This window comes from Prionailurus viverrinus, chromosome A1 (genome assembly GCF_022837055.1).
Source record: "Prionailurus viverrinus isolate Anna chromosome A1, UM_Priviv_1.0, whole genome shotgun sequence".
Taxonomy (NCBI): Eukaryota; Metazoa; Chordata; class Mammalia; order Carnivora; family Felidae; genus Prionailurus; species Prionailurus viverrinus.
The window spans coordinates 72,514,330-72,529,658 of NC_062561.1; the positions used below are offsets into that span (position 1 = coordinate 72,514,330).

Here is a 15,329-nt window from a genome sequence, read left to right on the forward strand (position 1 = left end):
GAGAGAGAGAGAGAGCCGGGGAGAGGCAGAAGGAGAGAGAGAGGGAGACAAGAATCTGAAGCAGGCTCCAGGCTCTGAGCTGTCAGACACTTAACCGACTGAGGTACCCAGGTGCCCCTAGAAAGCATCATTCCTAAGCACTTTTGAGGAAACCTGCTGTCCCCACTGCTTACTATTGAAGGACAAGGCGAGATGGGGACATCCTGCTGACCAGTATGAAACACAGTGAAGTTCACTGGAAGAATGGGGAACGTTCAGAAATAGGATCAATAAGAAGTGGTCGCCAATGATACAAAAGAGGGAAGAATCAAAGGTGATGTGGAGATTTGTAGCTTGCTCAAGTGAGTAAATGATGGTTCTTCCTTCTCATCAGAGGAAGACAGAGTGTGGAGTACCTTTAGCTGCTCAGTTGTGTGGATCAAACAGGCTGATGTCCAGCTGGTTTGACTGGAATGGCCATAGAGGTTATGGAATACTGAAATATTTCCATAGCAAAAATTTCCATTAAATTCCCCCCTTTCCATTCAATGCCACTGAAGCCCCGCAACCACTGTCATCTCCTCTGGGGTCCCTTGATTTGCTTACCATTTATGAATAGGCAGCTAGTGATGGCCCCACTGCTATAATTGGAATCTGTTCTGGTTGGGCAGTGCCCATGCTACAACAGTTTTAAAATGTTTTGGATATCACCCATGGGCCCAAGGGTGGGGGCATTGTGGGGAGGGTATCCATGCTTGGTCTAGGAGAAGAAAAAAAAGATTAAAAAAATTGAAATTTACGTCTTAGAAGGCTGTCAAGATATATTAGTCTGCTTGGGCTGCCATAACAAAGTCCCACAGACTAAGTGGTTTAAACAGCAGAATTTTGTTTTCTCAGAGTTTGAGAGGCTAGAAGACCCAAATCAAGGCATCAGCAGTATGGACTTCATTCTGACGTCTCTCTCTTCGGCTTGGAGATGGCTGTCTTCTTTATCTCCACGTAGTCTTCCCTCTGTGTCTGTGTTCTAATCTTCCTATAAGGACATGTCATGTTGGATTAGGGTCCACTTTAATTACCTCATTTAATCTTTATTACCTTATTTAATCTTAATTACCTCTAAAATAAAGTCACATTCTGAGGTCGTAGGGGTTAGGACTTCAACATATAAATTTAGGGGGGACAGAATTTAGCCCATAACACAAGGCAAAAGACTAGAATGTAAATTCAAACCACATTGGCAAAAATGGGTTCAAAACCAAAATGCAGCATCAGGAAAGATAAGAAGGTGGGTAGGTGGCCAGGAGGAGTTTACCAGCTAGGGTGCCACCTGGAGAGTTTTGACAGACCCTAAGTAGTTTCCCTGATTGTAGAAAATCAAGAACCATTTGAACATAGAACAACTGAGGAGCCAGGCTTGATGGCTCTGGATTCCGTTAAGGGAAAGATATCTTTAGGATTTACAGTTGGAGATTTCCAGAAAGCCGTGGGAAGTCAGAGTTTGAGCTGAGAAGGTGATGTTCCCTAGAGTGTAGATTTAGAATTCAGCCACTAGGGTGGGGGTCTGTAGGGTGGGGGTCTGTCTCAGGGAAGTGGATCACTTCTGGCTTGCTCCATGGGCTCTTGTCAGCTGCCATAAATATTATGCTTATTGGGGGCTCGTTGTCAGTCAGTTGGTGTCACCCTGAAATAACCAGCTGGGCTTCCTATGAATCAGCCATAGCCACTCAACTCAGAGATGCTGCCTGAAAGGTCTAAATTCAGAACCATTAATTAATTCCTTCCCAGTGTCCGGGGCGTGGGGAGCTCAAGCCCTTCCATTTCCTCTTATTGCTGCTGGCTGGGTAATGTCATGCAGGTCTCTCTTTTAATTTAGCAATGTCTTATTTGACAAGCATCTAGATCACCCTGACTCACCCTTATTTTCTTGAGCAAAAGAGACAAAACAGGAGATCAAGGTACTAATGCATCAGCCCTGCAGAAAAATGGCAAAGATTACAATATGTTATATTTAGATCCACAATTTACCTAAGGAAGATGATTGGGAAATTAAGTTGCCTGATTGGAAAGTCAGCAGTCCTTCTGTTTTTGTCTGGCTGTGCAGTCTCGTAAATGTTCAGAGCTTCAATACCTTCAGGCACTTTTAATTAATTTTGAAAACTGGAAGATTGTGTGTATAAACTGCCTGATTTAATGAGATAAGTCAAAAGGGGGAAAGGGAGGCGGGAGTTTCTTACGGTAATTGGTTGTTACATTTTTCACATTGCTTTTCTAATCCATTCTGTTGGGAAAAGCTAGGTTTTCAGATTGTAGAAGTCCATGGAAATAGGTACTATTTAACTTAAAGAGACAGAAGTAACCACTGCACCCAGGGAGGTCCCTGGGAGGTCAGCAGCCTCTCAGCTGGCCCTATTTTGTGGGTGAGAGAGTTTGACTCCCAGAGAACAGTTCCTGATGGCAGACCTGAAGTTCTGGAGTCACAGACTAGGGAGGAAGTCTTAATTGGAAGTTTCCAGCATTAGATTTTTCTGGGGACTCCGTTCTGCCAGCCCTTCAGCAGGGAACCAATCCTTTCTATACACAAACTAAAAAAGAAATGTCCTCTCAAATAAGGTCATCTCTGACTTTGAGAACCCTTAAGATGAAGTGTTTTAACACTTTGCAAGGGCAGCCCTAACAGTGTACCACAGTCTGGGTGGCTGCACAGAAATTCATTTCCTCATAGTTTTAGAGGCTGGAAGTCTGAGATCAAGGTGTAGGCAGAGTTAGTTTCCCTATACCTTTACGTGGTCTTTCCTCCATGGGTGTCTGTCCTAATCTCCTTGTAAGGATTAGGGCCCATCCTTGCGACCTCATTTGACCTTACTGACCTCTTTAAAGACTGTGTCTCTAATACAGTCATGTTCTGCAGTACTGGGGGTCGGGCTTCAACATCTAAATTTTGGAGGACACCATTCAGTCCATAAGAGATGTGTATCTTATTTTCCAAAATAAAATTACAGAGGCTTTCCCTCTTATTCCTTATTTCCTTTTTCATCATCTCTGCATTTCCTGTGTCAGCTTAGATAATAATTCAGATTATTAGCTGTCTCTCTCCCTCCCAGTTTTACACACACACACAAACACACGCTCACACACACACAGACACAGTCTTTCCTACCTTCAAGCCATTTTCTGATTATTGAAAGAAAAAATGCGATCTTCTTTCACATACACCTTTCTACCATTTCTGCTTGGGTGCTGTGATCAAAGGTGGGCCAAACAACTCTATTAGGTCATGTCTGAATATAGCAAAATCCCTAAGTTCCATAAAAGATCTCTTTTGTTACCTCCCTTAGGATATTTCACGGAAGAGAGGCCCTGGGGAAGGTTGTGGCTCCCGCATCAATGACAGAGGTAGCCAGGTCCCAGGTTACTGCAAGAGCCAAGTGACCGTGCAATAAGATGCTTCTGTTTCTCCTGCTTTGGAGCTGTATTAAGTTGGGGACAACAATTACCAGCTGGTCAGGTGTTTCTGATGTCACCTCAAGCCTATTCTTGCAGATACACACAGTGAGGGCTTCATAAGTTTTGCTGATGTGGAAGTGGAGGTAGCGATCAGGTGCCTGGCGGTCTGTCTGATGTACATTTTAGAGTAGTCTGTCCGTAGGTGCTACTTAAAGCATAGACATACATAAAAATTTCTCCAGGGAGAACGTTTGGAGTGAGAGGAACATCATTTCAGATTCAGAAAAGGAGCTTGCAAAACAGCCAAGAAAGCAGAAGCCAGAGAACTGGGAGGTGCCATGGAGGTCCGGAGTGGAACAAGTTTTCAAGGTGTGAGTGGCCAAGGGTGGTTGGGGCTACTGAGAAGTCATGCCTATGCTTCCTGAGTAGCCAGGCCCATGCAAGGAACTCTAGAACACTTCTTCTACTTTTCTCTGGCCTCACTCCCCAGGGACATTCCTAGGGCCTCCCCTTGGGGAGGGGCATTTCCCTTGATGCTTTTGTCTAATTGTTGGCTCATGGGGAATGATGGGCCTCTTGGCCTCATCTTGTATTTTGGCCACTGTGGGGCAACCTGCTGTGCACCAGTTCCAGCCACCTTGAAGCCTGACTGTCCTCACCACAGGCCTCCATACATGGTCCTTGCTTTGTGCCTTGGGCCTCTCCGTTGTCCCAGCCTGTGGGGGAGCCACTAGGATCTAATCAGCTGAGTCAACTCAGTGTACTGAGTGATCACCTTGTGGGGAGCCTGTGATCAGAGGGGGCTGGATGGGCAGCAGCCGACGGATAAATGCTTCCTCCCTTCTTCCCCTGGGACAAGAGCCATACAAAATTAAGCCACCAGTTGCCTACAGTGATGGCCAACTTGAACTCTAAAAACACACTGGTATGTTGAATCACCCCTTCTGTGCATTGTTTACTCTTTTCTGGGTCCTTGGATCACCCTCCCCAGTAAAGTTCTAGCACTCAGCTTTGCAGGGAAGAGGGGGGGCGGAAACTGAGGCTAAAAGAGTCAATCTGGGAAGAGCAGGATTTCTCAAGACAGACAGAAATAAGGATAACAGGTGATAAGAAGAGGGGTGATAATCCTTGGTGGGCAATAGCTTCACATTACCAGGGCTCTCACCTTAGCCTTAGCGTGGTTGAATGAGATGTGTCACACATGAAGGTGAAGCACTGACTTAGGTCAGGGGTCGGCAAACTGTAACCTATGGCTTGTTTTCCTATGGCCTGTGAGCCAAGAATGATGTTCAGATTCTTAAAGGGTATGATAAATAAAGAATATGCAATGGAAACTATGCATGTCCCACGAAGCCTAAAATATTTACTATCTTGCCTTTGCAGGCAAAGCTTGCTGATCCCCGGCTTAGGTGCTAGGGTGCTGCTTAGACAGTGAGAAAAAACAGCCACGGCAGCTAGCACATGACGCTACCAGTGGGGATGAACAATGCTCACAGAATATAAACAATATTTAGACAAGGCCACTCCGTGCTGTAGTAGAACGAAACAGAGACAAGAACACTCCAGGATTGTACAAAAACGAGATAGAGGACAAGAACACTCTACAACTCACCCCAAACAAGTAAACCTTCCTCTCTGCTCTTCCAACTAACACAAAAGATTGTTACTTCTTACTGATTGTTACCTGGTCTCTGCTTCAACCCTCCTGCCTCCTAATTAAAAATTACCAAGGCACCCAGTCACTGAATTATGCACCTATCCTGGTAGCATTTGGTCTCAAACCACTTTTGCTTCCTCTTTTGAATCCTCCAGCAGTGGCCAAATCCTAAAAGAGGCCCCTCTCAATTTTCCATCACTAAGATACCCATGCATCTGTGGAAATAAACAAAGATCACCCAAATGAGGACAAGCAGAGACTATTTATTCAGAACCCCCTATAACAAAGGAGTCAGCTGCCATCACTTGCATTTGGCAGAGTTTACGGAAGGCACAGGAGTGGAAAGCTTTATAGAGAATAAAAAGAAAGCTTCACATGTGCCTGATTGGGTCTTGGGGAAGCTATAAGTAGGCTAATTAGAAGGCATCCTATGTGATTGTTTAGGGGAGAATATTTGGCTTTCTCTGGTTGTTCCTGAGTTGGCAGTGGGGGCAAAAATCAAGGAAGCTGCTAGCCATTCATCAAGTGTTGGGTGTTCTGGGCTGATTGCTACATGGGTTGTGGTTTGGCTTCCTGGGCTGGTTGCTGCAGAGGTGTGGGTCAGGTCTGTTGTGGGTAAAACAACACCCACTAAGTTTAAGTTGATTTGTTTGACCACAACAGATCCCTGGTGGTTGTTGGTTACTGGACTTGGACAACTGGATGAGTGCATCTGGGTTTTGTTAAATTCATTGAAGCCTTAATAGAAGAAAATGATATGCTGGTATCAATCAATTGTGGAAAGGCAGAGGCCTCGGAGGCGGGGGAGCTCAAGGGACCCATGACCTTCCTCAGCCAGGGCAGCGTGGAGATCTACGATCTCCTCAGGGTGATGCTTGTCCTCCTGGAGGCCTGCCACCTATTACCATCTCCAGATCAATGACCAGGATCAGGTCTCAGGGCCCTGCAAACACAAGGACAGAGCAGATCCTGGTCACCGTTCAGTTGAGTGTTCTGTACCCTTTAAGTATGCATCAGCTACTTCCAAACAGCTGGAATTTTGCCTTTTCTTTCACTAAAGGTGATTCTTTAAAAAAAAAATGTTTACTTTATTTTTGAGAGGGGGGAGGGGCAGAGAGCGAGGAAGACACAGAATCGGAAACAGGTTCCAGGCTCTGAGCTGTCAGCACAGAGCCTGAAGCAGGGCTCAAACCCACAAACCGTGAGATCATGACCTGAGCCAAAATCAGATGCTTAACTGACTGAGCCCCCCAGGTGCCCCTCACTAAAAGTGATTCTTACAGCAGGGGGAAGCAATTTTTTTCCATAAAGGACCAGGTAGTAAATAGCTTGATCTTGGCAGGATTTGAGCTCGGTTGCCCCTCCTCAACTCTGCCACTGAGGCAGCCACAGGCAACACATCAATGAATGGCTGTGGCTGTGTTCCAATAAAACTTCAAACAAGCAGTGTCCAGATTTGGCCCACAGGCTGTGGTGTGCCAATCTCTTAGATAATCATTCTGCCTCTGAGGTTTCATTTCTCCACTGAGAGAATGAGAGTGTTGATTTCACGCAATGCTTCTCACACTGAAGCAAGCATTAGAATCATCTGGAAAGCCAGTGAAAACACAGATTCTTGCACATGACTCCCAGAGATTCTAATGCAATGAGTCCGGGGGAGAGCTGGGGATTTGCATTTTGGACAGACTCGCAGATGAGGCTGATGCTGCTGGTCCCGGGACCATGCTTGTAGCACAGGTTGGAGACCATACTTGTCATCCCTGCTGCAGAGAGGATTTTCCGTAAGAACTGATGCCTGAGACCAATTGAGTTAGAAGTAGAATCAAGTTTCTGGGCGTTTTAGAAGTCCCCCCCAAAGATTCTAATGTGTAGTCAGGGTTGAGATCCACCGGTGGAATGGGTCTCCAAAGCTCTGCACTCCAATTGTGGCTCCCCAACCAGCAGCATCAGCATCACCTGGGATTTGTCAGAAATGCAGAATCTCAGGCCCCTCCTTGACTGAATGAGTCAGAGTTTGCATTTTCACAAGATTCCCAGCTGATTCATGTACACACTGACGTTTGAGATATGAAACTCTAAAGGAAGGGACCGGCTTACATTTACAGGTTTCTTTTTTCCTGCTATGTGCCAGGCACTGGGTGGCCTCTTTACCTCACTTTCTCCTAAACTTGCCTGTATTCATTTTCCACTGCTGCCCTAACAAATTACATGGACTTAATGGCTTAAGACCATACCCCTTTATTATCACACACTTCTGTAGATCAGAAGTATTTCAGAGGCAGTTGAGCTCTTTGCTTAGGGTCTCCCAGGCCCAAATTGGGGTGTTGGTGGGGTGGGGTTGGGGAAGAAGTCACTTCCAAGCTCATCCCAGCTGTAGGCAGAATCTAGTTCCTTGTGGATGTAGGATCGTGGTCCCTATTCCCTTCTGGACTGTTGGCCAGGAGTTGTTCTCAGCTTCTTGAGACCACTCTGAGTTCCTTTGTATGTTGTCCCCTTCCTCTTGCAAGAGAGCAGCTATGCATCAAAGTCCTTCTTATGCTTCTAGTTTCTCTGATTTCCCCTCTGTTACCAGCTAGAGAAGATTCCCTACTTAAATTTAACAAACTCACATGATCAAATTAAGCTTACCTGGATGATCTCCATTTTTAGTAACTCAAAGTCAACTGATTAGTAAACTAAATAACATTTCCCACATCCCTTTTGCCACAGGCATGATATCCTATCATGAGTCACAATCCGGGGTGTTAGGGCTTAAGATCCAGGGGGTCAGTAAACAATTCTGCCTTCTACCCTGCCCAGACCACATGGCTTACAAATAACTCTTAGAGCTAGGATTTGAATCTAGGTTTGTCTGACCCCCGAACTCATAGTAACACTGTTTTGTAACTTGTCTCTCAGTGGGGAAAACAAATGTGTTGCAGAGAACTTTATAGTTAACAATGAGCATTCTCATTTATCGTATTGTTTGGCCTCATAAGAAACTCCAAATGGGGCACTGTTATTCCTTTCTGTGAATGATGAGACTGGGGATTAAGAATGCCTATTTGTTCAAGACACTATAGCCAGAAAATAGCAAATTAAGGACTGAAGAATAGCTCTCTTGATGCCAAATCCCATACTTTTACCTTTAAATCATCACAATCCCTTAATTTCTTGTTCAGATCATTCTCATTATCTAATTGAGAAACAAATTTACTGGGGCAGAATAAAGACACTAGAAGAGCACTTCCAGATTGGATGCAATGTTTGAATGATACAGTGGTTCTTGTGCAGAAAAATGGGCCCACCTGTTAGGCTAATTGAAGATGAATTCTACCCAAATGCAGAGAAATGCTCCATTCAAGTCCTAAAACTTACCGTTCTTAAAGAAGATAGTCGATGAATTCTCAGACATAATGTAGAAAACAGTCAATTCATGAAACAAAAACCTTTTACTGAAATTGCAAGCCAATCAAGTGATTGTTTGTGAGAAACAACAGGATTTTGGATACATCTCCTTAGTGATTAGGGAGTGGGCCCCTCCACAGAAAAAGCTTAAGAAGAGATCATAGAAACATCCTACTGCCAGTGACTATCTTCATTTCATTCCCTTGTTTCTAATGCAGAGAAAACAATGTAGCTTGAAAGAATGGAGCCACAATTAGAAAGCTAGGACTCTTTTGGAGGTCAGAAGGATGGTACGTGTTAAGCTTTTCCTGGCAGGGTCAACTAGGACGCAAGCCTACAGAGTATCTCTTAGCTGAGCCCCCATACACTTTAATCATTTTTTCATCTCCTCTTGGGGCAAAATTTGTATCTAGTGAGAAACTATCCTTACACTGCCAGCTCAGAAGTTATTTTATGTTAAAGAATGGCCGATCATTTGTTCAAAAAAAAAAAAAAAAAAAAAAAGAGCTAGAAATTCAATTGTATCCTGGGCCGGTTTCCTTGTCATCATTTACAGATGCAAAGAGCTTTGTTATAATCTGGGATTCAGTCTATGATTTAAACAAATTATGAAAAGAATTAGGCCTCAGTCAGGTCAATTTTATTAAAAGCCTTCAGATCTTGGAGGATCAATGAATGTAAGAGATAGGTTAACCCCAAGGGCTTCTGGTTGGTGAATAAACACATCAAAGGGAAATCACATTGTTCCCTTGGCCAACTTCTGACATTGCTCTATTCAGTTGATTTCAAGAGATGTGGAATGATAAACATGAACAGGTTACAAACATGGAACTCTTTCATTATATCCATTTAGCTGGGAGTTTTATCCCTTTATTTTTCATGAGGTGGGTTATTTTAATAGTAAATGCTGATATCAACAGTCAATATTGAATCTGTAATCTCCAATACAGTCTTTCCTAAGAGGATATTTCTAACATATTTGATAGAAAGCACTATCTGTCCATGATTTACATAGACCACTGTGGTCTCATGGGAGAAAAGGTGGATATAAGGAAGAGTTGGTAAGTCATTTTGGGCTCTTATGTTGGTATGAGAGCATTTGGTCTTTTCCAACCTTTTTTTTTTTTTGGAGGGAGAATTGGTTGTGAGAACAATGTGGATACTGATGGAGAAAATACAAGGTGGGCCAGAGTGGTGAGTATCTATGTGACAAATGGTGGTGGAGATATCATTATTTGAGAATGTGCATATTCATGCTTAGTAGTGGATATGCAAAGATAATTGAGACGTGGTCCCCTCCATCAATAATACAATACTGATGAATTAACATTCTGGAATCAATATTCTAGATTTGGTCATTTAGGGAAGGCCATATGTACCTCCAGCGCAGTCATTTAAACAAACGCACAAAGTGGGCCCTCTCTCTAGGATACTTCTGATGAAATTGCTTCTGAAGGTTGCAAATTGGTGCTCAAGACCCTGCTTAAAAAACAGTTTCGGACATTCATTCAGGAAATCAAATGCAAAAACTGTCACATTTATTTGGGTTTTATTTATAGCAGGGAGAAGAACTAATAAACTGACATAGCATTTGTTCCAAATCTAAACCTGATGTCCCATTTGGGGAAGATCTGCGTCAACTCCACTCTGATAAATCAGCAAAAACAGAGACAAACAAAAAACCAGCCCAGATACCAGCAGTGGCCCGTGAACCAGTGGCCAGTCAATATAAGAATCAGCTGGCTCTTCCTCTTCCTGGATCAGCCTTCCCCTTTCCAACCAGGGGTTTTTTGGTTTCAGTCTCCTGAGTCAATTGCTTTGGGGGAGGGGAGGTCTTCAAATTGCATTCTATGTCACTCATTTCCCTTTCATATAGATTTTTCTCTTCTCTCCCTTCCAGGCCATTGATTTTCTTCCTTGGGTTTCTGAGAAAGCTTTGCTCCCTAGGCATCTTTATCCAGCTTGCTGACCGAAGCATTATTCACACTTCTCCTGTGGCCATGAGGGTGAGACACCTGCTGCTAGGGACTCCAGGCTCCTACCTCTGAAGGACAGTGGACTAAATTTCTGACAGGGGCCATGAGACACCTTTGAGGGAAAGAGATGTAAGAGCTCTGATCTCTGAGGACATAAAGGCTCTCACAGGTGCTTGCTTTAGTTATCACTGCCTTTTAGATGGCATTTTCCTTGAGGTTCTAAATTCTTCATCATTCTTCACAGACTGGGAATGGGCTCAGAGGGGAAGTCATGCCCCCTTGTGAAGTGTACTAAGGGGTCTTCAGAAGGTCCCACCATGGCCTCCCACACAGCAAATGCATTACCTCTGTCTGTGAAGAATGGAAATGTTATGAATATCATAACATGAGGGTGAGGGTGATCTCTGAAATCCATTGTGAACATAGAACTCAATGGCCATTATCAGAGATAACAATTGTTGGCATTATTCACATGTGCTTTACGGGCCATAAAACACACTTGGCAACACATCTCATTGGATTCTCACACTCTCGATGAGAGGTAGGGAAGGCATGTATCATTCTAATCTCATTTTACAGAAGGGAAAAAAGAGGCCCCAGGAGTGAAGCAATGAGGGGGACACCTTCATTGCTATGCTCCTGGAAAATAGGGGTGCTCTAGGAGCCTCACCCTCTTGTATTCTAACAGCTGACTGAAAAGAGCCATCTTTCCCCTGTGACTTACACATGACTCACAGGTCATGTGAGTTTCCTTGTTTCCTTGTTTCCCTGTGAAAGGGCCAGACACAGACCCTCCAGATCCCTGCCTCATAAGGGATTAGGTATTTGACCAGTTGAGACAAAATACCTGCTAACTTGACTTGGTCACACTCTTACAGATTTCTCTCCTTCCTGGTTTAACCTTTGAACTTTGATCTCCTGACCTTGAGTCAGCATCGGGGTGTGGACCAGCTGCTCTCTGAGAGAGGGCTGATTTCAGGGAAAGACATTTCCTGATTAGCTATCTGATCAAGCCATCCATTCATACCACTCCCCACTCCTGGTTCTTCTAGACCAGCTTACTCCCCCCAGGAAAGAAAATTCCTTTTTGCCCAACCTTTGAGAGGATCTTAGGTCAGAGTGTTGCAACAGTCTTTTCGAGTGAAGTCCCCCTTCATCTAAGTCTTTGTATGTGATGTGGCACAGGCTAAGGATCAGAGAAAGCTTCCTGCCACCCAGTCTTGGTCACCCTCATGGTCTGACTATTGCACCTGCCAGGGTGGGTGGTTGAATTGTGGCCCTGACTCTGGGCCCTGCCTACTCCAAACTTGGTTCCCATGGCTCACTTGGGAGTCTTGCAGCATGGTGCCTTGCAAAGGTCTCTGGAATACAGCTCTTTCATGAGAACCGAGGAGCAATCTCAAAGGACATGGGTCCTCCAGGGAAGACTTATGCTGCTGTGTTTATATGGGTGTCTTACGTGAACCTGAGAATAAGTTGTATGTGTCCCATTAAGAAGTGAGTTAAAGGGAGGAATGGACAGGAATTTGGGATGGAAAAATGAGACATCTTTCCAGTGGTTATGTTTTGTTTGAGATGAATACCAGGGATGTCAGGCATTCTTATTTGGAGATGGGTTTAAAAACAATCCAAAGCAACACTGTTCTGTTCAGCTCAAAGAGCAGTGCTGGAACCACATGTGCGTCAACATGCCGTTTAGAGATGCCAGAGGTACAGAGATGGACAGACCATCCTTGCCCTCAAAGGCTTTATGGTCTCGTGGAGGATTCATACATGGCCCGGACTGGAGAAGCAAATGCATAATTACCCGCAACCTGGGCTTTGGTACTTGGTACTTGGTACTTTTTGGTACTTGGCTAATGGTCTCATAACTGTGTAGCTTGTTGGCCTGCTTTTTTTTTTTCCATGACACCAGCTATAGTGGAAGGACTTCATGTAGAAATTCTGAATTTTATTATTGTATCACTTTATAATGAGGATAATCTGTGGGCTTTGCAGCCAGTAGTTCTTTAGCTTGTTGATTCATGTGTGTGGCTACAGGTCACCACCTGTCCTGTACTCTCAAGTTTGCTCTGGAGAAAGCTTCTCTATGAGCCACCTGCAACATTACCTGCTTTTGTGGCTGGATTCCTTAAAATTCAATATATTCTGAAGGATGTGATCAATAAGCAGATGGTTCAAGCCCATACACATGCCAAGAAATGAGGCATCTAATTAGCGGTTAGACCAGGGTGTGAGGCAGTTGCAGAAGGGGGGGGTGGAACCCCTGCCTGGGCTGGGAGACCCCTGGATAAGACAATCAGGGCTGGTGGTGTGACATGTCAACACAAGGTAGTTGTTGGAAGTGAGAACACAGCCTGGACCTTCAGGCTGTGCTCATTAGGGCTTCACAGAATTCCCAATTATCTTTTGACCTGGCCCTGAGCTAGGCCCCTTTTCATTGCCCTGAAAAAGGAGTCAATGGATCAAAAAGAACACCCAATTTGAAATTCTACATTGGTTTGGCTCTGAAGCTAAGTTGGTAGAACACAGAAAAGGGGCATTGTCTGCAGCCAGTGACGGTAGCAGGAGGAGGAGAAGCAAGATGGAGGCAGAGGCAGGTGTCCGCAGTGGGGCAGTTTGGGGCCCTGCACAAAGGTAGGGAAGAGACAGTTTGGGGGAAGAAGCCAACATACCCCCTGTGATGAATCCCTGAGGGATAGATATTTCAGTTAATCTATGAGTCCCACTGAACATGTCAAGAGAGTGATGACTCCTTTCCATTCCCATCCTGTTGTCTCTTGGCTGAGACAGTAACAGATAAGGACTTTTCTCTCCTCTGCACCTGGGAGAACCCACTGCTGAGTGTCGCCTGGCACCAGAGGAGAGAGCTGAGCTCACTGTGAGCCTCTTGTGACAGGTGGAATATACTACTCCCCTGTTGCCAGCCTGATGTTCCCTAGTTGACTTTTTTGTTGTGTTTCCAGTGTTTTCCCAGGTAGAGCCTACATGATGTTTCTAACATGAAATGCAGACTCTGAAAGAGAAGAAAGTATCTGGAGTCTGGTCTATCCTATGACAACTGTCCTAAGGCTCCAATTAAGACAGAGAAGGTTAAGACTGTACCTGTGAGAAGGGATGTATCTCTCAAGTCCATTGACACAGCCTTGTGAACTAGGGTGAGCACCTTGACAACAAATAAACATATTAAAAACAATGTCAGTGCAACTTTTCTCTTTTTCAATCTGCTTTCCTTTTTTCCTTGTCATGCAAGAAGCTGAGAGAATAAAATCAACATTCTTTGGTTCTTGGGCTGGGGAAAAAAGACAATTGGTTGGATTCTGGAGGCACACAAGTGACTATATCTAAGGTTGTACTAACCAACTACAGGTAATAAAATTATATTCGTTATGATGGTTAAATTTATGTGTGTTGACTTGGCAAGGCTATAGTGCCCAGTTGTTTGGTCAAACACTAGATATTGCCATGAAGGCATTTTTTTTAGATGTGATTCACACTTAAATCATCTTTGAGGAAAGCTGATTACCCTCTATAATGTGAGTGAGCCTCATCCAATCAATTGAAGGCAAGAGTGAAGACTCAGGTTTCCAGAAGAAGGAATTCTGCCTCAAGACTATAAACATAGAAATCTTGCCTGAGTTTCTAGTTTGTAGATTTTGGAATCAACATTATGACATCAACTCTTGCTTGAATTTCTAGTTGCTGGCCTGCCATTTGGATTTTGGACTTGTCATCAACCCCACATAATCCCATGAGCCAGTTCCTTAAACTAAATCCCCCCCCCCCCGCCCCTCTATGTATATCCTATTGTCTCTATTTCTCTGGCAAACTCTGACTAATACACTCATTCTGTCTATTCCAGATGAAGTGCTCTCGCTGGCCAGACCCATTGGCTAACATTCTACTCTAGTTGCCTGCAAACATGAGATAGTACGTTCTATTTCCAAGAATGGAGTAATAGAGACTACTTTTCCCCCTCCACCTCCCTGTTCCCCTATCTTCTGTCCTTATTTTAATCTTTCCAACCTCCTCTTATGCTCCAAGAATGTTACCTACATTATACTGTTATCCCTATAAAATTAAATAAAGAATGCCTAAGAATATGCAGATAGTTCAAATCAAAAAGCTACCTTTCTTGGCCGTAATTTATGGGTACAATTCCCTTCCTTGAGATCTTTACTAAAGACTTTTCTGGAAAATGTTACCCTACTATTCCTGACAGCTCTTGGCCAAGTTGCTGATTTATTATTCTAGGTGGTTTTGACATGGCTTAGAATGTAAAAGTACCATCTTTTAATATGTGCTTATTTGCAGAGGACCCACAGGTCTTAGCCCATTTCTATACCTACAGTTGGGTTTGCTCTCATTTAAATGCTAAACATCTCAGTGGCAGTCAGGCATTGGGAACACTGTAAGGGATGATGTATCAAAACAAGGGGTTCCACTTAGTGTGATTTTGGGGTCACTATCCACATCATAGAGGAAATGGAGTGACATACCCATTTGTGGAAGGAACACAATGAAGCTATATAATTCCTCTTATAGGTTGGTTGGTTCTGTAACCAAGCCTTAAAATTGACATTGACATTGAATCACTGCCCACGAAAGGAGAATGAAAAACCACTTAAAATCTCCCTCTAACAAACCATCCATGTCTTAATTCAATGGCCAGTGATGCCAGCCCTTTAAATGTTCAAATGGGATTCTGATAGTTACTAGGCATACTACAGGGAGATTTTTAAATTAAATGAGTGGCGTACAGCATTGGGGAAAAATATAAAATATTAAATGTAAACCAAGTATATGGATCAAATACAGAAAGCAAGCAGATATGAAAGAATAAGTGCAGCATTGGAATTGTTTTGCTATTTCAGTTTGGTCATTTA

At 43.8% G+C, this 15,329-nt stretch overlaps 1 long non-coding RNA gene across 4 annotated transcripts in view; it reads left to right on the forward strand.

The window, feature by feature from the left end:
* Positions 1 to 14,267, forward strand: part of LOC125170297 (uncharacterized) — a 193,473-nt gene extending 179,206 nt beyond the window's left edge. For 3 of the 4 annotated variants that reach the window (XR_007153963.1, XR_007153966.1, XR_007153965.1), the window contains 2 exons: positions 9,600 to 9,661; positions 10,368 to 14,267. This is a non-coding gene — a long non-coding RNA (uncharacterized LOC125170297). The remainder of the gene's footprint in view (positions 1 to 9,599; positions 9,662 to 10,367) is intronic. The other variant, XR_007153964.1, reaches the window with a different exon arrangement.
* Positions 14,268 to 15,329: the final 1,062 nt, after the last annotated feature.